General features: G+C 40.8%; 1 pseudogene; it reads left to right on the top strand.

Annotated features, from left to right (window-relative positions):
- LOC112070161 (neurexin-3a-like) overlaps positions 1-23,876 on the top strand; it is a 124,112-nt pseudogene extending 100,236 nt beyond the window's left edge.
- Positions 23,877-24,411: the final 535 nt, after the last annotated feature.

The raw sequence follows: 24,411 nt of genomic DNA, 5'->3' as shown, positions 1-24,411 counted from the left end.
TGTGTGTGTGTTGTGTGTGTGTGTGTGTGTGTGTGTGTGTGTGTGTGTGTGTGTGTGTGTGTGTGTGTGTGTGTGTGTGTGTGTGTGTGTGTGTGTGTGTGTGTGTGTGTGTGTGTGTGTGTGTGTGTGTGAAGATAAATCAGACAAGCCGCTGGGAGGCAATTTTACAATCATAATAATAACAATCAATCATTAAAAAAAATTCCCGTTGACAATGACGGCCTTCCAAAAGGCCTCCTGAAGGGACGGGGGACTAAAAATACTGCCTTAATGTTGTCTCTATGAACACTGCCATAATCTTGTCTCTATTGAAACACTGCCATAATGTTGTCTCTATTGAAACACTGCCATAATGTTGTCTGTCTCTATTGAAACACTGCCATAATGTTGTCTCTATTGAAACACTGCCATAATGTGTCTGTCTCTATTGAAACATTGCCTTAATGTTGTCTCTATTGAAACACTGCCATAATGTTGTCTGTCTCCATTGAAACACTGCCATAATGTTGTTTCTATGAAACACTGCCATAATGGTGTTGTCTCTATTGAAAAATTGCCTTAATGTTGTCTGTCTCTATTGAAACACTGCCATAATGTTGTCTCTATTGAAACAATGCCATAATGTTGTCTCTGTTGAAACACTGCCATAATGTTGTCTCTATTGAAACACTTCCATATAATGTTGTCTCTATTGAAACACTGCCATAATGTTGTCTGTCTCTATGAAACACTGCCATAATGTTGTCTCTATTGAAACACTGCCATAATGTTGTCCTATTGAAACACTCCATAATGTTGTCTCTATTGAAACACTGCCATAATGTTGTCTCTGTTGAAACACTGCCATAATGTTGTCTCTGTTGAAACACTGCCTTAATGTTGTCTCTGTTGAAACACTGCCATAATGTTGTCTCTATTGAACACTGCCATAATGTTGTCTCTATTGAAACACTGCCATAATGTTGTCTCTATTGAAACACTGCCATAATGTTGTCTCTATTGAAACACTGCCTTAATGTTGTCTCTATTGAAACATTGCCTTAATGTTGTCTCTGTTGAAAACACTGCCTTTAATGTTGTCTCTATTGAAACACTGCCATAATGTTGTCTCTATTGAAACCACTGCCATAATGTTGTCTCTATTGAAACACAATCTCTCTGTGGGGGGTGTCAGTGTCATCAAAACACACACACACACATACACCACAGACACATTAAGTTCCATACAGGCCTGTTACCAGGGCGTAAACCAGTTATTAGTCTCCAAAGTGCTTGAATAGCTATAATCACCTCATCGTCCTCCCTCCTGTTCTCCATGTGTTGTGTTGCTGAAGAGCTCTGGGATCATCCTCCCTCCTGTTCTCCATGTGTTGTGTTGCTGAAGAGATCTGGCAATATGTGTAGGAGCATGGTAGTAGTCAGAGCTTTGGAAAAGCTATTGTCACGAGACCAAACTCTTAAATTACTTGCTTGGTTCCTGGTGCAGAATATATATAAAAAAAATATTTATTATTTATTAAGGGAAAGCTCATTGAGACCAGGGTCTCATTCCCAAGGGTGACTTGGTCACATAACAACCAAATACAATGTTAAACAACACAGAAATCAATACAAAACACAACACTTAAGAAAAACAGTTAGTCCTCAGCTACTAGGTCCTCAATCTGTGAACAGGTCACATTTTTGTATTTTTTACTATATTGATAGAGTAATACAGTTCAAAGGTCTCTAAGGTATTTATTATATGAATAATATAAAAAATCAACTGAAATTTGACATATTTCACATTCATGGAAAAAATACAGACAATGACTTCTATTGTTAGTCACCCATTATGCTAATCTGACCTGTCTTTATATTCAGATGATGGTATATGGCAAGGAAGATTGTTCAGATGGATTGAATCACAGTGCAGTTGACTTAGATGATATGATTGACTGTTGTCTGCAGTGGCGGTGGGTGGGTAAAATCACTGGGGCAGCCAGAAATAAGCCATATACCAACCTTTGTTTGCTTTATAACCTGTTAGTTCTTATATATAGGCCTAAAGGCCAAGACGAGAAGAAGACACAGTGGCGGAAAAAACACTCTTTATTTCATCACAAAACAGGAGAGCTTTTTTGTCTGGTGAAGTCCACAAAGCATATTGCATGTACAGTAACAGACAGTCACATGACCTACAGCAGGGTCAAGCAACTTAATGTTTCCGACATTTACGGAACACTAAACAACTATTGATTGTAGAGTTGTAGAATTATCTGTTGGATATAAAACAGGAGCTGCCTCCACTATTCCAGCACCATTTCAACTGCTATATTTCAACGTATTCTAATCACCTCTGCTTAGTCTAATACAGTGACAACTAAAAGATACCAAAAACGATTTAGTCCAATTAACGTAAGCTAAATATGATGTGGCTGTCCATGGTTCTGATTTCTGTGTGTGGTGTCTTGAATTTTTAATTTTTTCACACTCTGGGTATGTCAGAGTACTTCCATTCTGTGAAGAACCACTCTGTGTTTCAGAGTACTTCCATTCTGTGAAGACCCACTCTGTGTTTCAGAGTACTTCTATTCTGTGAAGAACCACTCTGTGTTTCAGAGTACTTCTATTCTGTGAAGCCCCACTCTGTGATTCAGAGTACTTCTATTCTGTGAAGAACCACTCTGTGTTTCAGAGTACTTCTATTCTGTTTGGAAATACGGTACATTCAGTGTGTAATAACACTTACATTGGGTTTCCCTCCATACACCCCACAAACACCCTCCAAACACTCTCCAAACACCCTCCAGACACCCTCCAGACACCCTCCAGACACCCTCCAGACACTCTCCAAACACCCTCCAGACACCCTCCAGACACTCTCCAAACACCCTCCAGACACCCTCCAAACACCCCACAAACACCCCACAAACACCTCCAAACACTCTCCAAACACCTTCCAAACACCCTCCAGACACCCTCCAAACACTCTCCAAACACCTTCCAAACACCCTCCAGACACCCTCCAAACACCCTCCAAACACTCTCCAAACACTCTCCAAACACCTTCCAAACACCCTCCAAAAAACACCCTCCAAACACCTTCAAAACACCCTCCAAACACCAGAGCTCAGCTAAGGTGCACTACTTTTCATGGTTTTACAATGATGGGGTTTTGAGTAGTCTTTCTCATTTAACAGTGTACTTCTTATATGATTAGTTGTTCAACAGTGGAATGAATGCCTTGCATTTCATCGTTTTCATGCATTGCTTTTTAACTGCAAGACTTGTGTAGCCTAACATTTAGTGAACTGCAGCAATTTCATAGTACTGACTGAATCTTCAATTATCCTCACAAACACCTTCAGTTTGTATTGAACACTTGGACAACTTGTCTCCAATCCATTTTTCGTCAAGTTAAACCTCTTACTTGATAAATGATTGTTCTTTTGTGTCCTTCCATGTCTATTCAAGTTTTCCTCTGTGGTCAGCCAGCTAGACACGCTCTCACTCACACACTACATCTCTCACCTGGTTTTCCTGCCTGTGATCTTGGACCTGGGCCCGGCCTGGCTGGGCTGAAATCAATAGCTTGGCCCTGCCTGACATGATATTACTGGAGGGGAAGTGTTAGTGCGTCCCAAATGGCATTCTATTCTCCATATAGTGTACAACTTTTGACCAAAGCTCTATGGGCCCTGGTCGAAAGTAGTGCACTATAAAGGGAATAGGGGTCCATTTGCATGGCAGCCTACAGTATGTGAGCGTTTATGTGTCAGGGCTGGAAATGGAGGGGAGAAAGAAGTAGAGAGCCTTGTCCTGGTCTGGTCTGGTCTTCTCTGATTAGCCTCTGGGCTACAGAGCGCGGTACAATCATTTACTCTTTTTACTGATCTATTTTTTACTTAACACGTTTTCTAGCTGTTGTTGCTGTTAGTTACCTAAGAGTTATCAAAAAAGCTATGGTTCAAAGCACCTGATTTCATAACATATTTGTGGCATAGAGACTTTTGGATTGACATAAATTGTAGATATAATGTCAAGCTCTGTCGTTCAAATAAAATGTAACTGCATGAGAAAAGCTCAAATTAAATCAATGTCAATATCAAATCACAGAAACATCATGAAGCGTAATATGAGTGAAGTTTACTCTGCAAATACAGAGAGCCTTTTTTATTTCAATCCAAATAAAATGTTGCTGCATTTCTGAGCCCAGAGGACATTTTTTTTCTTTTAAAGCTGAGGTGTCAAAGCAGGTATTTCACAGCTGGGTGCCCTTTTTAATACATCTCTTCCAGAACAGAACACCTTCCAGCATTATAGCCCTGCTGCCTGCCACTCACCACCATGATGACAGGTGTGAACTGCACAAAAGGGTAGTGTTGCGATTAAATGTGTCCCCTGGTGCCCTAATCTCTCTGTTTAACTTGAATAGGCCGGGATGCACTGTAGATGTGTAAGTCAGAGAGAGAGTTCTGTGTGTGTGTGTGGGTTGTTGTGTGTGTGTGTGTGTGTGTGTGTGTTGTGTGTGTGTGTGTGTGTGTGTGTGTGTGTGTGTGTGTTGTGTGTGTGTTGTGTGTGTGTGGTGTGTGTGTGTGTGTGTGTGTGTGTGTGTGTGTGTGTGTGTGTGTGTGTGTGTCGTGCGAGTGTATTTGTTAGAGAACATGTGAAGGAACCCAACGTGATGAGAGGAAAATGCAGAGGAAAGAAGGTTGATGTTTTTATGTTCTGCTTGTTGATCATTGTGTGTGGAGCCGGGTCACATGATGGAGTCTGGGCGTTCAGGAACAGTGTTGTCACATGATGGAGTCTGGGCTTCAGGAACAGTGTTGTCACATGATGGAGTCTGGGCATTCAGGAACAGTGTTGTCACATGATGGAGTCTGGGCATTCAGGAACAGTGTTGTCAAATGATGGAGTCTGGGCATTGAGGAACAGTGTTGTCACATGATGGAGTCTGGTCGTTCAGGAACAGTGTTGTCACTGATGGAGTCTGGGTGTTCAGAACATGTTGTCACATGTGGATCTGGTGTTCAGGAAACAGTGTTGTCATGTGATGGAGTCTGGGCGTTCAGACAGTGTTGTCACATGATGGAGTCTGGGCATTCAGGAACAGTGTTGTCACGTGATGGAGTCTGGGTGTTCAGGAACAGTGTTGTCACATGATGGAGTCTGGGCATTCAGGAACAGTGTTGTCACGTGATGGAGTCTGGGCGTTCAGGAACAGTGTTCACATGATGGAGTCTGGGCGTTTAGGAACAGGGTTGTCACGTGATGAGTCTGGGTGTTCAGGAACAGTGTTTCACATGATGGAGTCTGGGCATTAGGAACAGTGTTGTCACGTGATGGAGTCTGGGCGTTCAGGAACAGTGTTCACATGATGGAGTCTGGGCGTTTAGGAACAGTGTTGTCACGTGATGGAGTCTGGGCGTTCAGGAACATGTTGTCACGGATGGAGTCTGGGCGTTCAGGAACAGTGTTGTCACGTGTATGGAGTCTGGGCGTTCAGGAACAGTGTTGTCACATGATGGAGTCTGTGCGTTCAGGAACAGTTGTTGTCAAATGATGGAGTCTGGGCGTTTCAGGAACAGTGTGTTGCACATGATGGAGTCTGGGCATTCAGGAACAGTGTTTGTCATGGATGGAGTCTGGGCGTCAGAACAGTGTTGTCACATGAGGAGTCTGGGCATTCAGGAAACAGTGTTGTCACGTATGGAGTCTGGGCGTTCAGGAACAGTGTTCACATGATGGAGTCTGGGCGTTCAGGAACAGTGTTGTCACGTGATGGAGTCTGGGCGTTCAGGAACAGTGTTGTCACATGTTAGATATAGTACATGGTTCTAAGTGTGTATGTGGTATGTGTGTTTTCATCAATAAGACACAAGGGATGTGTACTCTAGGCCTGTGAGTGTATGTGTAACAGATGTCGTACTTCATACCTCTCTTAGGTAGTGTTTTTAAATAATGGAATGGCCAGCCTCCCTGGTCTTTGTATTTCATTATGTGCATGAAATACAGTACTTCACTGAGGAACCTTACAGATGCTGTATGTATGGGGGACAGAGGAAGGGGTAGTTATTTAAAACATCATGTCAAACCCTATTATTTCACACAGAGTGAGTCCATGTAACGTATTATGGGGATATGTTAAGCAAAATTTTACTCCTGAACTAATTTATGCTTGTCTACATATAATATCTGAATACAACAACTATATTTAGGTTATGCATTTTTATTTATCTTAAAAAATATGTCATTTTTCTTCCATTTTGACATGTATTTTGAGTAGATTGTTGACCATTTTTTTTTAAATTAAATACATTTTTAATCCCACTTTGCCATTAACTTTCATTGAAACACATTCGTGCTAATATGAGTCTGTTACATGACGTGTACTATATTATAAACCAAATGTTTTGAGACCTGGATGCTGATTAGCTGTAAGCCGTGGTACATGAGACACATTACTTTACTGTTTAGTGTTCTAATTACATTGGTAAAGTACTTATTATAGCAATAAGGCACTTTAGGGGTTTGTGGTATACGGTCAATATACCACAGCTAAGAACGGCCCTTAGGCTATCTGCGCTTCTTCCTCATCTCTGACCCCCCTTCCCTTTATTACAGAGGCGTCTATCCTGAGCTATGACGGCAGTATGTACATGAAGGTGGTGATGCCTGCGGTGATGCACACAGAGGCAGAGGACGTCTCCCTACGCTTTATGTCCCAGCGTGCATTTGGGCTCCTCATGGCCGCTACCTCCCGGGACTCCGCCGACACGCTCCGTCTGGAGCTGGACAGCGGCCGTGTCAAACTCACGGTCAACCTAGGTATCGTATGAACCTGTTAACCCTCCCCGTCCCGCTGTCTTCAGGGGGAGGTCTGCTCGAGTTGTCACATAGTACTTTTGTTAGTCGTTGTTTTCATTCATTCTTCTTTGTTTTGGTCAAACTACAGCTGTTTTCTCGTCCAGTAGTTGCATGGATTGTATGTTCATTTGCTCCGCATCGTATATTTAGATTTTCTTGCTTTGCTGCTATGTCGTCACTGTAGAATATTTTATAATTAATCTAACAATTAAATCACCGTATCCATGATTATCACAGTCATTTTCATTAAGATATTGAGAAATAGTCAGTCATGTTCACAAGTAGAAAGGAACATTTCTCAGATATTAGGCTGGAGATGTTCAGTTACTTACAGTATATGCTATCAAACATAGTTTCTTTATACATTACAAAGGCCTGTTGCGCCACTCAATTACAGGACTTTTTTAACAAGGTCCTCTTTTTATGATGGTCCTTTTTCTCTCTTTCCCATCCAAAAGTTCTGATATAAAGTACCAGTCAAAAGTTTGGACACACCTACTCATTGCAGGGTTTTTCTTAATTTTTACTTATTTTCTACAAAGTAGAATAATATTGAAGACATAACAACTATGAAATGACACATATGGAATCCTTTAGTAACCAAAAAAGTGTTAAGCAAATCAAAATATATTTTATATTTGAGATTCTTCAAAGCAGCCACCCGTTGCCTTGATGGCAGCTTTGCACACTCTTGGCATTCTCTCAACCAGCTTCACCTGGAATGCTTTTCCTACAGTCTTGAAGGAGTTCCCACATATGCTTTTCCTTCACTCTGCAGTCCGACTCACACAGGTCGCAGTTGCAAATGAGAACTTGTTCTCAACTAGCCTACCTGGTTAAATAAAGGTGAAATAAATAAAAATCCCCAACCATCTCAAATGGGTTGAGGTCGGGTGATTGTGGATGCCAGGTCATCTGATGTAGCACTCCATCACTCTCCATCTTGGTAAAATAGCCCTTACACAGCCTGGAGGTGTGTTTTTGTCACTGTCCTGTTGAAAAACATATGTGATGGCATATCGCTGTATAATGCTGTAGTTGCCATGCCGATTAAGTGTGCCTTGAATTCTAAATAAATCACAGACAGCGTCCAGCAAAGCACCCCCACGCCTTCACACCTCCTTTTCTGGTTACTACATGATTCCATATGTGTTATTTCATAGTTTTTATGTCTTCACTATTCTTCTACTATGTAGAAAATAGTAAAAATAAAGAAAAACCTTTGAATGAGTAGGTGTCCAAACGTTCGACTGGTGCTGTATGACTACATCTTGATAATGCATTATTATCCTACATTCTTACTGTCGGTTTGTTGTTGTCGTAACCGTGTTTTGTTGATTATTTCCTGTATTTTTTATTTTGGTTTGGTCCATGTTAGCAGGTCCATGGTTCCACCCATTAGCACCCCTACAGTAGTGTAGGTGGTATTTCCCATGTCGCCTTGTTCAAAGATGATCACCCCTTCAACGGCCCTTAGCCTGCGGCCCGCCTAGCATACAGCCCGAGCCCACAGCACACAGCAAGCCTGCAGATGGTGGCATATAGGATAGTATAGTACAGCACCCCTTTATCTATACACACGTGGACACAAACATTAAGCTAGCTTTGACTAGCTTTCCTTCCTCTATATCCACCCTCATGCAAAACACAAACAAACTGTACATGTCCAGCGGTGGAGGCTGCTGAGGGGAGGACGGCTAATAATAATGCACTGCATGGACTGAATGGAATGGTAACAAACTCCATTCCAGCCATTACACTCTATTCTAGCCATGATTCTGGGCCGTCCTCCCCTCAGCAGCCTCCACTGCTGTCAACACATACATATGTAGGATCTTAACACATAAGGGGGGGGGTACTAATAAGATATGGAATTGTTTTAAGAAGTTCATATCAAGGATCATTTTGCTAAATTATTTAGAATTTTAAGATCCCTTGAAGGTTCTACTGAGCTATATTGAATTGCTTTAATTTGATCACACTTTTGTTGCTGATAATTTTCCTCTAGTGTATCTGAGTTTTAAAAGGCTTCTCGACTTGATTTACCCTAACGAAACATGTATCAACTCCTACGAAAATAATAATTCACTTTTCCTGTTGCTGCAAGACTCTTTTCCTGCTGTAGCAAACTGGCTCAAATTAAGATCCTACATCTGTATGCCTATAAAGATGGGGGATCAATGGAAATTGATCTGTGTATTTCACTCAGTTTTACATTATGTTATGGACACATTATAACTGTCACTTTCCTAATGTTGCCAAATATTATTCTCAGAGTCTTACTAGTATATAGGACTTCAATACACAATATCTAATGTGATTTGGCTGGTTTCTCTCATACACACCTTTCCTATCTTTGCGTTAGTGCTGAGGACTGAGGTAGTCTGGACCCCTCTGAGGTCCTGCTAGGCCACTGTACGGCGCTGGTGCTGACTGGATCGGCGCTGTTTGCTCCCACTTTTCTGTTGCGGTTGACTGTACATGACGAGCTGGGTCACATGGATCCTAACCCAGATCACCTGACCAATCACAGCACTACTTATTCCCTATTGGTTGAGATATAGGCCTATCTTGTATACCGTTTGTAGCCTAAAGTGTAGGATGTATCATACTCCAATATGATATACATTTGATATAAATAACGGACGGCTACAGGTGCAGAATAACAAAGGATGGTTACAAAATGCTGGGTTAGTAAATCGATGTGGCCAATGAATTGCAAGCGGCCATTTTGAAAAAGAGGCTTAAAATCCTAAACTATAAAAACACATGTTGAAATTTGAAAACAACATTATGTTTTGTAAGATATTTTATACATCTATTCAGACCTACAAATATACTTTCGGTATTGACAAGAAGTATTTCAATTCAATAAAAGTCTTATCTGATGTTAAATCAAATAAAATGTAATGATCAAACTTAAAACAAGATATAGATCCAAAATGGCAGTTTGATGTTGACCATCATCACACGTTACCCTAACTATCTGAAATGGCCGCCGACGTCATGTGACCGTCCCCGGAAGGTGGAGTTTCTGTTCTTGGATGTCAGCAGCTTTTACCTTGAAGGATGCGATTTCATCTGTCACTTATTTCCCCCCTATCTAGACTGTGTCAGGATAAACTGTAACACCAGTAAGTCTATACTCCACTTGATGGAGAATTCTTCTTTAAATGAATATGATATCATTATTTTTGACATGATTTGTATAGATAGGATAATGTACAGAAGTGTGATAAGGAAATTGTATTGATAATAGATCAGCTAAGATCAAAGACCTTATGATTAGTGGGATGTTTCTATACATAATTAGCTATATGTCAACAACTCAATTAGCCAACTTTTCTGGATATTTTTAAGGTTGGTTAAAAAAACATACATCTTTAAAAATGTTACAGAAATTCACATGTAGATTTTTCTTTAAAGGTACATGTTTGTTACATTGTAGTGTGGCTTATAAAGATTTAGTGATACTGCTCTTACTCATAAAGAGGTCTTTGAGTGTGTTTTGGTCATGACCTACTGACAGCAGTCAAGGGCCTTGTGTATTAATGAGTTAATGAGAAGGACTTGGTTTACGCCCTGAATAATGTTTGCAAAGGATGTTTTCTATTTGAGATTGTTCTTTGTGCTTTTGTGTTTGTGCGTATGTGTGTGTGTGTCTACCTGAGGTTGACAGTGTGTCCCAGCTGCAGCTCTATTTGACGGTGGATCTCAGTTTGAGTGACAGATCAGACACACTCGTTCACTCTAATTATACTGGTCAATGTCTCTGATTACACACAAAACCTAAGGAGGCTGCAGGTAATGGTGTGTAATTAACCAAGCACAGACACACACACATAAACATAAATATAAACATAAACATTGAACTCCCTGTGGTCGCACACCATGGGCTTGACACGCCCTCTTGTGGGTGGTTGAGGAATTTGTTTTTGAAGAAATATTCTCCGTACTGTAGGCACATTTGATTCTGCCTGTATTTCTGTCTTTCTGCCTACGTACGGTCTCATGCTCCTTGAAAAAATATCTGAGCCCTTTTATGAGTAACAGCAGTTATTATGTTACTGTATTTAGAGTCTTAGAGTAACATCGGTTATTATTTTGCTGTATTTTTTGTGTTAGAGTAACACCAGTTATTATTTTATGGTATTTATAGTGCTAGAGTAACACCAGTTTTTATTTTACTGTATTTTAGTGTTAGAGTAACACTAGTTTTTATTTTACTGTATTTTTAGTGTTAGAGTAACAGCAGCTATTATCTTACTGTATTTAGAATCTTAGAGTAACAGTGGCTATTAACTTACTGTATTTAGAATCTTAGAGTAACAGTGGCTATTAATCTTTACTGTATTTAGAATCTTAGAGTAAAACGTGGGTTATTATCTTACTGTATTTAGAATCTTAGAGTAACAGTGGCTATTAACTTACTGTATTTAGAATCTTAGAGTAACAGTGGCTATTAACTTACTGTATTTAGAGTCTTAAGAGATGGTAGATGATCAAGTACAAATATATATCTTTGTAATGTGTTATCTCTTCAGGTCTTTTCTCCTCTATTTTTGTTGCAAGCCAAACCAACTCTTTGATTTTAGAGTGGGCGAAGTAAACAGAACATGCACAGAAAGCAACCCAACCTGGTGTCCCGCATACGAGATCCCCAGCTAGAATCAGTGTCCCCAAAATACTTTCTCATTTTCTGGCCGACAGAAATTGGTTACTGGTAGACAAACCCAGCTCACCCAGAGAAAACAAAGGTTTGGTTTGTGTTGTTGACTAACCCTAACCCTGAACTAACTAACGGTCGTTCTCAGGCAAGGGACAAGAGACTCTATATGCGGGCCAAAAGCTCAATGATAATGACTGGCACTCTGTCAGAGTGGTCCGACGCGGTAAAAACTTCAAACTGACAGTCGATGAAGACATATCTGAAGGTACTGGTTCTGATGCCATGAGAATATATCTGCTATTTTTTTACTAATAAAGAGGTGAAATCCTTTGAAATTCCTATCCTACCTTTCTCCGTCCTCCTTACCCCTTCGACCCTCCTTTTTTCCCCCCTACATGTTTCTCTCTCTCTCTTTTGCTCTCTCTCTCTCTCTCTCTCTCTCTCTCTCTCTCTGATTCTCTCATTCTCCCTCTCTCTCATTCTCTCTCTCTCCCATTCACTCTCTTTCTTTCTCTTTCTCTCTCTCTGTCCCCTTCTCTTTCTCTCTCTTTCACTCTCTCTCTCTCTCTGTCCCCTTCTCTCTCTCTCTCTTTCTCTCTCTCTCTCTCTCTGTCCCCTTCTCTCTCTCCAGGCCAGATGGCAGGCGACCACACCCGTCTGGAGTTCCATAATGTGGAGACAGGCATTCTGACAGAGAAGCGTTTCATCTCGTCCTCCCCCTCCTCTTTCATTGGACATCTGCAGGTAGGACCAGCATGTACTGGCAAGAGCACGTGTTTAATCATAAATCATGATTTGGCATCTGCCAGGCACTGACCTGCACGGGAAGGAGGGAATCATAGCCAGACCAGATTACAGCCTCTGATTGGCTATTATTCCCTAACCGTAGAGGCTAATCAAAGTGGTGCAATACTACTGTTCTTCAGTTGATAAAAACAGTTATCATAATATTAGTTTCTTCACTAAGTTATCGTGATACCAAACGCCATGATCATACTGAAAAACCAACTCGGACCTCCGACCTCTAACCTCTAACCCCTAGGGCCTGAAGTTCAACGGTATGTTCTACATTGACATGTGTAAGAATGGAGACATTGACTTCTGTGAGCTCAACGCCCGCTTCGGCATGCGCTCCATCATTGCTGACCCGGTGACCTTCAAGTCCAAGGGCAGCTATTTGGGCCTGGCCACCCTGCAGGCCTACACCACCATGCACCTGTTCTTCCAGTTCAAAACCACATCGCCTGACGGATTCATACTGTTCAACAGTGGAGACGGGAACGACTTCATTGCTGTGGAGCTGGTCAAAGGGTGAGTCACTTAGAATAGCCTTATCGAACTATATTTAGTCATGTAATTAAAGGCCCAGTGTCGTCATAGTACTTTCCCCTTTTTGATTTGTATCATATTGTACAATAGCTGATGAAACTGTTTGTGAAGAAAATGTGATCAGTGTTATTTCCTGATAGTTGCTGGATAAAAATACAATCTACACAGGACCTTCAATCAGCAGGGGTGTTCTCATTCTGACGAATATGCTGCGAATCGTTTCTGAAACGGAAGCAAACGAAACAGGAAGGCACCTAACCTGAATTTGTCCGTTTTGCTCCGTTTACTTCCGTTTGGTTCTTAAGTGGTAAACGGTTTCTGGAATGAATAAACCCCAGGTTATGCATAGACAGAGTTTGGACATGCCTGGTGACATCACTAGGCTGTGTAAATAGACCAATAACAAAGAGAGTTCCAAACCTTTCTGCCATTTGAATTGATTTCTGCCATTTAAGATATCCCTCCAATTAAGTGCCTCCAATTTGCTCCCTCACTCAGACCACTCCCAGACAAATGAGAATTATAATTTTTTTATGCTACAAAAACTATATTTGTTGCTTTTTGACAATTTGTATAGATAACTATTACAGTAAGGTACTTAATTGTTACCAAAAAATGATTTGATATTGAAATAAAACGGCTGCATTGGGCTTGCAAGAGAGTCAGATAATGGACTTCACCTGGCCGTGTTGGTTCAGTGTCTTTAGTTGGTGTGATAAAACTCAAATAGTCCAAGTAAAACATGAATAGTTAAGAAAATATTCACTACCAAGTTGTGAGAAATGCCAAAAGACTAGGCAAGATATTCTGAGGCAAAGGTCATCCTTCAGAATAACTTGATAATGGGTCAATTATATAGACTTGTGCCGGTCGTTTTAGCCACATTTGAAGAAGTCTATTGATTGGCGGTAAGAGGAGAAGGAGAGCTCTCACTTCCATAGTGTTCCTCCTATCATCTTCAATGACTGTGCCACACCCACACTCCCCCACTTCAATGTAGTGGGCACTACATCTGAGTAATATCCCCTACACTCACCCACTTCAACTGAGTCCACTTCTACTCTCTAGTCTAGTAGGTACACTAATGGACACACAGGTCTGAAATGTGTCTCAAAAGTAAAGCGGAGGATAAGTGTGCACTTAGGGGGAAGTGCACTTAAAAGTACTATAGTGTGCATCCCTGTTTCCTTGTCTCCTAGTTTAGAAGTAGAGTATTTATTCAGAGTAACTTGCAGGTTACAACAAGTACAGTCATGAAGAGAGATAGATACCTGTGTTAAATGCTCCCCCAGCTGTATTAAAACCTTGGTCCCCATCCTAGGTGTGTCCACTGTGTATTGTTAAATGCTCCCCCAGCTGTATTAAAACCTTGGTCTCCATCCTAGGTTTGTCCACTGTGTACTGTTGAATGCTCCCCCAGCTGTATTAAAATCTTTGTCCCCATCCTAGGTTTGTCCACTGTGTACTGTTGAATGCTCCCCCAGCTGTATTGTAATAAAACATTGGTCTCCATCTTAGGTTTGTCCACTATGTGTTTGATCTGGGGAACGGGCCCAGTCTACTGAAGGGGAACAATGAGAGAGCTCTGAATGACAACCAGTGGCACAACGTAGTCATCACTAGGGACGCCACCAACACACACACACTGAAGGTGGATGCCAAGTCTGTCACACAGAACATCAACGGAGCCAAGAACCTAGACCTCAAAGGTAGGAGGACCAAGCAGCGAACACAGAAATCCAGTTCTGTGTTACTTTTTGATTTGATTTGATTTTTTTTTAAACTTTAGTTTATTTAGTAAATATTTTATTAACTCTATTTCTTGAACTGTATTGTTGGTTAAGGGCTTGTATGTAAGCATTTCACAGTAAGGTCTACACCTGTTGTATTCGGCGCATGTGATAAATTACATTTGATTTGATTACAGTAATTGCAGTCATTCTAATTGTATTATAGAGCAGACAGTCACGGAAGCCTCTATATCCTTCCATCACAGAGACATAAACACGGGCAAAACAGTTACTACATTGCAATGTTCCTACTAGCAAACTACCAATTTATTCTAAATGGGATGCTAGTCTGAATATTGGAACGACTCAGTTTGACAGACAATATTTGCTTATTTGACTAAGTAAAGGCATTATAATCATGACTAGATTATCCTGCCATCACATAAATGGTTGTTGACACACTCTCTGACTACATCCTTTATTTGATCATCCACCCCCCCCCTCCTCCCTCCCCCCAGGTGATCTGTTTGTGGCAGGTCTGGGGCCCAACATGTATCAGAACCTTCCTAAGCTGGTGGTCTCTAGGGAGGGTTTCCAGGGCTGTCTGGCGTCTGTCGATCTCAACGGCCGTCTGCCTGACCTCATCAATGATGCCCTGTTCCGCTCCGGACAGATCGAACGCGGCTGTGAAGGTACGACCCCTGACCTATGACCTCTTTGACTTAGGAGCACATATATTATGCATCCGGTTCCAAATTGACCCCAGCACCCTGTATGACTAGAGCTGTGTCTTCTACTCATGGCTATGGTACGTTCCTCGCCCACTCACACCTTCAGCCTAGTTCATTCATGGCCACTCAGGGCCACAACCTGAAATAATCTAAGTGGTATAATGGGATCAAAGACTAGTGCATCATGTACTTGTCTAGTCAGTACTGCCTTCCTCCACTAGGTGTTGCCAAACCATTACTTCATTCCACCAGTAGGTGGTGCAAAATATTACTCTGCGTTCCACCACTAGGTGTTGCCAAACCATTACTTCATTCCACCAGTAGGTGGTGCAAAATATTACTCTGCGTTCCACCACTAGGTGGTGGCAAACTATCAGTATATGAACATAGAGACAGCGATCTCTCACATGACATTCCTACAACACACACCCCTGTCTATCCATCTGATCCCTTTTACTGTAATCTAACACATGGACACTAATTAACCACTAAACATAACCTGAAGTACTTCCCTTCACCAACACTAGAATTACCTGTACATATGTAGGATCTTAATTTGACCTGTATTGTCGCAACAACATAATTCTGCAGCAACTGGATTTGAATGTTTAGTCCATAATGTTGCTTGATTGGTGGTTAGGCTATTAGCTGGTCAAAATGAGGCTACATGAAAAGTGGAATACTGTTAATTAATATAACCGTGTATAACCTTGTATCCCGCATGAAAATTCTCAGCAACAAAAGAGTGATCAAATTAAGATCCTACAGCTGTAACTCTACAATACCTGAACGTCTCTGAACACTAACCTTGTGCTGCCTCACTAACACTAACGTTGTTCCGCTTCTTCCTGTTCTGTTTGTTGTGTTTCGGCGCTAACAAAGTTGATTTCACCAAAGCCGACCTGCAAGGTAGAGGGTTTCACTCTGACCGCTTCTCTGAGGCGCGGCTGAACAGACAGAATGCTGTGTGCAATGCATCTTGGGTGTAGCCATGCCGACCATGTCCCACTGCTGGAGAGGAAGGCTCACTTTCTGAAATTGTCAGGAGAAATGTTGGAGAAACAGAAGGAACAGAAAGAAGAGATAAAAGCGAGCCTTAAGAGGAAGCATGAATGCGAAAAGCTGTAGAGGGAGCGAAATAGATTGAGGGAGAAAGAAAGAGAGAAATTGTTATAAGATTGAGTGATAGTGAGAGGCTGAGAGGCCGAGAGGATGAGAGGCCGAGAGGTAGAGACAGAGAGATTGTCAGGGAAAGAGATAAATCGAGGAGAATGTGAAAAACGATCAATTCAACCCATCCACAGAGAAGCCCATCCATAAAACATGAGATCCGTTTCCAGGCCCAGGGCTTCATGTAGTACTGTTACTACGTTGTCTTACCAGCCGTGATTGATGTCTACCTGTCTCCGTATAGCAAATTCATGTATTTCATTAGGAAAAGTTGAGATGTACAGAAAAGTATAGTATAGCTTCAACAGCTTCAAAGTGCTGCTAGTCAACCATCTCTCAGCCTCTCTCTCTCGCTCTCTCTCTCTCTCAGCCTCTCTTTATCTCTTTCTCTCAACCCTGTCACACTCCTTCCTTCCTTTCTCTGGTGAGAAGAGGAAGTGCTGTTTCAGAGAGCGAGTCCTCTCCAATACAGTCAGGGTCGTGGTGACTGAATACCACCGCTCTTCATTACACAGTAAAGGCACTTTCAGCCAGCAACTATAGTTCTCCTTTTCCTGTTCCACCTGCAAGTTATTCTCTTGTCTCACATATCATCTTGCACAAGACTATTGCACTTAAACAACTGTTTATTTGCAGTTGTTTATGTTTCTTGTTTGTTGTATCTTTTCACTTCGTTTTTCTTTAAATCTTTTCTCTTTGGAGGTTTTTGATAAGGTTTTGTATGTTATTCGTTTAATCCAGACGGATTGACTATGTACATATAATGCACAGTTCTTGTCTACATTCCCTCTTAGAAAAGTATTCAGAAGTGTGAGATATGTGTGGTGGTGGTTGGTTGGAGAATGGAAAACACACATCCAGTTTGACATTTGAATGCCTTGTGCAAGTGACACATCATACGTCCGTGTTTATGTCCTCGGCCTTTTGAATGGGCTTGACGATTATACAGTATCGTCTAATTCATGAAAACGCAGTATAGGAAACTATATTAGTGCTTGTGGATGAATTTGCCAGATGCCTCTCATTACGTGTTTGCGCTGAAGACTATAGCTTTACGTTTTTGACCATTGAATACCATTCAAAAACCCAACAAAATTCCAATACGACAAGGTCCCTTGCCATGTCACTTGCATATTGTATACCCCATCAAACTGTCTCAATGGAGTGCATACTCAGGAATATGCACTACTGTACTGCACACTCTAATGTCTTCATTTGTTCTTGTTTACTGTTCTTGTTCTGAACTATATGTGTTGCAATTCTATAGTGTTGTAAATCTAAAGTGTTGCAAATATGTAGTGTTGTAAATCTATATGTTTGTAAAGTCTATAGGGTTGCAGTTCTATAGTGTTGCACATATGTAGTGTTGTAAATCTATAGGTTTGTAAGTCTATAGTATTGTAAATCTGTAGTGTCGTAAATGTATAGTGTCGTAAATCTATAGTTTGTAAATCTAAAGTGTTGGAAATATGTAGTGTTGTAAATCTATAGGTTTGTAAAGTCTATAGGTTTGCAGTTCTATAGTGTTGTAAATCTATAGTGTCCTAAATCTATAGTGTCGTAAAATTCAAAAGTTGTAAACCTATAGTATTGTAAAGCTATAGTGTTGTAAATCTATAGTGTTGTAAATCTATAGTATTGTAAATCTATAGTGTTGTAAATCTATAGTGTTGTACATCAATAGTGTTGTAAATCTATAGTATTGTAAATCTATAGTATTGTAAATATATAGTATTGTAAATATGTAGTATTGTAAGTCTATAGTTTTGTAAATATATAGTATTGTAAATCTATAGTATTGTAAAGCTATAGTGTCTTAAATCTATAGTGTCGTACATCTATAGTGTCGTAAATCTATAGTCGTACATCTATAGTAAATGTACAGTGTTTTAAGTCTATAGTCGTACATCTATAGGTGTCGAAAATGTAAAGTGTTTATACGTCTATAGTCGTACATCTATAGTGTCGTACATCTATCCTGTACATCTATAGTAAATGTAAAGTGTTTTACGTCTATAGTCGTACATCTATAATGACGTAAATGTAAAGTGTTTTACGTCTATAGTCGTACATCTATAGTAAATGTAAAGTGTTTTACGTCTATAGTCGTACTCTATAGTGTCGTAAATGTACAGTGTTTAAGTCTATAGTCGTACATCTATAGTGTCGTAAATGTACAGTGTTTTACGTCTATAGTCGTACATCTATAGTGTCGTAAATGTACAGTGTTTTAGTCTATAGTCGTACATCTATAATGACGTAATGTAAAGTGTTTTACGTCTATAGTCGTACATCTATAATGACGTAAATGTAAAGTGTTTTAGTCTATAGTCGTACATCTATAGTGTCGTAAATGTAAAGTGTTTTACTTCTATAGTCGTACATCTATAGTAAATGTAAAGTGTTTACGTCTATAGTCGTACATCTATAGTGTCGTAAATGTAAAGTGTTTTACTTCTATAGTCGTACATCTATAATGATGTAAATGTAAGTGTTTTACTTCTATAGTCGTACATTATAGTGTCGTAAATGTAAAGTGTTTTACTTCTATAGTCGTACATCTATAGTAAATGTAAAGTGTTTTACGTCTATAGTCGTACATCTATAGTGTCGTAAATGTAAAGTGTTTTACTTCTATAGTCGTACATCTATAGTAAATGTAAAGTGTTTTACTTCTATAGTCGTACATCTATAGTGACGTAAATGTAAAGTGTTTTACGTCTATAGTCGTACATCTATAATGCGTAAATGTAAAGTGTTTTACTTCTATAGTCGTACATCTATAGTGACGTAAATGTAAAGTGTTTTACTTCTATAGTCGTACATCTATAGTAAATGTAAAGTGTTTTACGTCTATAGTCGTACATCTATAGTGTCGTAAATGTAAAGTGTTTTACTTCTATAGTCGTACATCTATAATGATGTAATGTAAAGTGTTTTACTTCTATAGTCGTACATCTATAGTGTCGTAAATGTAAAGTGTTTTACTTCTATAGTCGTACATCTATAGTAAATGTAAAGTGTTTTACGTCTATAGTCGTACATCTATAGTGTAGTAATGTAAAGTGTTTTACTTCTATGAGTCGTACATCTATAGTAAATGTAAAGTGTTTTACTTCTATAGTCGTACATCTATAGTGACGTAAATGTAAAGTGTTTTACGTCTATAGTCGTACATCTATAATGACGTAAATGTAAAGTGTTTTACTTCTATAGTCGTACATCTATAGTGACGTAAATGTAAAGTGTTTTACGTCTATAGTCGTACATCTATAATGACGTAAATGTAAGTGTTTTACTTCTATAGTCGTACATCTATAGTAAATGTAAAGTGTTTTACTTCTATAGTCGTACATCTATAGTAAATGTAAAGTGTTTTACGTCTATAGTCGTACATCTATGTGTCGTAAATGTAAAGTGTTTTACTTCTATAGTCGTACATCTATAGTAAATGTAAAGTGTTTTACTTCTATAGTCGTACATCTATAGTGACGTAAATGTAAAGTGTTTTACGTCTATAGTCGTACATTATAATGACGTAAATGTAAAGTGTTTTTACTTCTATAGTCGTACATCTATAGTGACGTAAATGTAAAGTGTTTTACGTCTATAGTCGTACATCTATAATACGTAAATGTAAAGTGTTTTACTTCTATAGTCGTACATCTATAGTAAATGTAAAGTGTTTTACTTCTATAGTCGTACATCTATTGTGACTTTATTGTACTTCTAATATTCTGTTTTTTTGGGGACGTTGGGCAAATTTTCTTTCTTTCTGTGACTCTTGTACAGTATCTGTCTTTGTAAGCCACGTGAAAAACATCCTGTTTTTGTCCCTTTTGTTTGTGACTGTTCATAATGGTTCTTATGTAGTGTTAAAACACACAGAGGGAATGCTGTTTTTCTGTCTCCAAACATTGAGACTTCCTGTTGGATTGATATGGCACGCATGCCCCCAATTCCCCTCCCACATAAAGTGCACTACTGCATGGTACCTCCAATGATGGGGCTCAGTACCGACCCCCCCTGTGGTTACTCCACCCCTTTACACCCTGTCTGTTCCAACAGGACCCAGCACCACCTGTCAGGAGGACTCCTGTACCAACATGGGCGTGTGTATTCAACAGTGGGAGAACTTTACCTGCGACTGCACAATGACCTCTTACACAGGGACACAGTGCAACGACCGTGAGTACCGTTTAACTTTAACTATACATATGTAGACCGATGCGAAGACGGTCAACTCTCATACACACACGCACACACAGAGACACACACAGACAGAGACACACACACCTGCAGCTTCCCCGTGACCAGCTACACTGATGGACGCAGTGCAACTACCGTGAGTCCTCAGGGGCACATTGATTATCTGCATGATGCTAGCTGTTATTCTGACTCTGTTTCCAATGCATACAGTATAGTCTACTATCTCCGTAACATGCCTTAGAGATACACAGTATACAATGGGTTGAAACGGTTCTGAGTGTCACACTTTGTTGTTGTGTGGTCACGGAGTCTCAGGGCTTTAGTAACTCAAGAGTTGAGTTGAGTGTGTGACTGATGATATGTGAAACTTCTTGATCTGCCCGAGCAGGCATTGCATAAACGCCCCTAAATAGCTTTCTCGAATGTGTGTGTGTGGCTCTTATCCCCGTGACGATGGGGACTCTCCTCTTCAATTTGCAGTGTCTTTAATTAGACTCTGCCCGGGGCACAACTAATTTAATATTTAATTCACCTTTATAGGCTAGTTGAGAACAAGTTCTCATTTACAACTGCGACCTGGCCAAGATAAAGCAAAGCAGTTTGACACATACAACAACACAGAGTTACACATGGAATATACAAACGTACAGTCAATAATACTGTAGAAATAATCTATATACAGTGTGTGCAAATGAGGTAGGATAAGGCAGGCAATAAATAGGCCAGGGTGGCGAAGTAATTACAATATGGCAATTAAACACTGGAATGGTAGATGTGCAGAAGATTAATGTGCAAGTGGAGATACTGGGGTGCAAAGGAGAAGGATACATACATAAATACAGTATGGGGATGAGGTAGTTGGATGGGCTACTTACAGATGGGCTATGTACAGGTGCAGTGATCTGTGAGCTGCTCTGACAGCTGGTGCTTAAAGCTAGTGAGGGAGATATTAGTCTCCTGCTTCAGGGATTTTTGGAATTCATTCCAGTCATTGGCAGCAGAGAACTGGAAGGAAAGGCGGCCAAAGTAAGAATTGGTTTTGGGGGTGACCAGTGAGATATACCTGCTGGAGCGCATGCTACGGGTGGATGCTGCTATGGTGACCAGTGAGCTGAGATAAGGCGGAGCTTTACCTACCAACGACTTGTAGATGACCTGGAACCAGTGGGTTTGGCGACGAGTATGAAGCGAGGGCCAGCCAACGAGAGTGTACAGGTCGCAGTGGTGGGTAGTATAGGGCTTTGGCTGACAAAACAGGCATGGCATGTGATAGACTGCATCCAATTTTTATTGAGGTAGGGTTTGAGGCGATTTTGTAAATGACATCACGAAGTCGCGAGGATTGGTAGGATGGTCAGTTTACAAGGGTACATGTTTGGCAGCATGAGTGAAGGATGCTGTTGCGGAATAGGAAGCCAATTTCTAGATTTAACTTTGATTGGAGATTTTGATGTGAGTCTGGAAGGAGAGTTTACAGTCTAACCAGACACCTAGGTATTTGTAGTTGCCACATATTTAGGTTCAAGCGTCCAGTAAGTAGTGATTGTTGGACAGGCGGGGCAGGTGCGGATGCATCAGGATCGAAGTTGAAGGAGCAATGCATGTTAGTTTTAACTTGTAATTTAGACATTGGAGGCCACGGAAGGCGAGAGTTGTATGATTGAGCTCGCTGGAGGGTTGTATTGTAACACAAGTGTCAAGAAGAAGGGCGCAAGATAAATATACAGATAGTGTGTTGCGTAGAGGTGGATCAGAGAATCACCGTAGAGCAAGTAGCAGACATGCATTAGATGATCAATGGTTAAGAAGTGAGAGGGCGGTACCAAGAATTGAACCTCTGTGGACCGCAATGGAGATAGGCCAGAGCCGACACAGACCCTGCCGAGTGCACACTGCAAACTCGATCAAGAGAAAGTAAGTTGATGAACTTCAGAGCGAGGGCAATCAATCTAATCGAGAAACCAAGGGCCTGTGGTCGCCACGAGAGGATGTTGGTGAATTGACAGAGTCAATAAAGCTTGGCCAGTCAATGAATACTGGCCTGGACATATTGTGTTCCTATCGATGCGGGTTAAGAATATCGTTTATGACCTTGAGGCATGCTGAGGTGACCCATGACCAGCCTCTGTAAACCAGATTCATAGGGAGAGGTATGTGGGAGTTCGAAAATGGGTCAGGTAATACTGTAATAAGTTGACTTGGCTTTGAAGAAACCTTAAGAAAGGACAGGTGGAAGTATAGAAAGCGTATAGCTGCAATTAGGGTCAAGAGTTCCACTCTTGAAGAGGGGATAACGAGCTGTGCTTTCCAATTTTAATGGAATCTCAGACGACAAGCGAAAGAGAGGTGAAAAGGCAGTTAGAAAATGAAATAGCGTGTGTGGAAAAAGAAATTGTTGAACAGTTCAGACTAGTTTTAGGAAAAGGACAAGGGTCCGATTATGTTAGCGCCGGATGATTTGCTAAGGTTCCAGATTTGCAGCTTTTAGGTAACATCAGTGGTCTGTATTTGGAAGAGAGAATGGGGAAGGCTTGGGCGATGCATAGGAGAGAAGGGCAGATGCTGTTGTCCGTGTAGGGGTAGCCAGGTGGAAAGCAGATGGCAGCGTAGAAAATGCTTATGAAATTCATATAGTGGATTTGTCGGTGGTAGACAGTGTTTCCTATGTTCAGAGAGTGGAAGCTGTGGAGGATGGTGTTTTATTCTCCATGGACTTTACAGTTGTCCCAGACTTTTTGAATTTGTGTTGCGGAAGAAATTCTGCTTGAAAAAGCTAGCCTTGGCTTTTCTAACTGCCTGTGTATACTTTTCTGAGTTCCGCTGAAAGTTTGCGATAGCAGGCTGGGCTGTTCGATTGCTAATCAAGAAACGCAATAGGATGTTTTTCGTTGGTTAGGCAGTCAGGTAGGAGAGAACCCAAGCTATATCTGTTCCTGGTTTAAATTTCTTGAATGGGGCATGCTTATTCAAGATGTGAGGAAGGAATTTTAAAAAATGTAACATAGAATAATGGATCCGGTCTCTACTGACGCGGATGTTTATTGTCAATATCTCCTTACAGGTACGCCATCGGCACAAGAGTCGATAGAAGGGCTGCTCGCTGAAGTGTTTCAGGAGCTGTTGACAGTGATAGTGCGAGGTCGTTTGACCGCTGACCCATTACGGATGCAGGCAATGAGGCAGTGATCGCTGAGATCTTGGTTAAAGCAGAGTGTATTTGGAGGGCAAGTTGGTTAGGATGATATCTATGAGGGTCCCGTGTTTACGGAAATTGGGTGTTGGAGATGACTGCGTGGTACCTGGTGGGTTCATTGATAATTTGTGTGAGATTGAGGGCATCAAGCTTAGATTGTAGGATGGCCGGGGTGTTAAGCATGTCCCAGTTTAGGTCACCTAGCAGCACGAGCTCTGAAGATAGATTGTGGCCAATCAATTCACATATGGTGTCCAGGGCACAGCTGGGGGCAGAGGGTGGTCTATAGCAAGCGGCAATGGTGAGAGACTTGTTTCTGGAAAGGTGGATTTTTAAAAGTAGAAGCTCGAATTGTTTGGGTACAGACCTGGATAGTAAGACAGAACTCTGCAGGCTATCTTTGCAGTAGATTGCAACACCGCCCCTTTGGCAGTTCTATCTTGTCGGAAAATGTTGTAGTTAGGGATGGAAATTTCAGGGTTTTTGGTGGTCTTCCTAAACCAGGATTCAGACATGGCTAGGACATCC

The sequence above is a fragment of the Salvelinus sp. IW2-2015 genome, unplaced genomic scaffold (genome assembly GCF_002910315.2).
Source record: "Salvelinus sp. IW2-2015 unplaced genomic scaffold, ASM291031v2 Un_scaffold1242, whole genome shotgun sequence".
Lineage (NCBI taxonomy): Eukaryota > Metazoa > Chordata > Actinopteri > Salmoniformes > Salmonidae > Salvelinus > Salvelinus sp. IW2-2015.
Note: the sequence above shows the minus strand (reverse complement) of the source record. Positions and strands in the feature narration are given on the sequence as shown.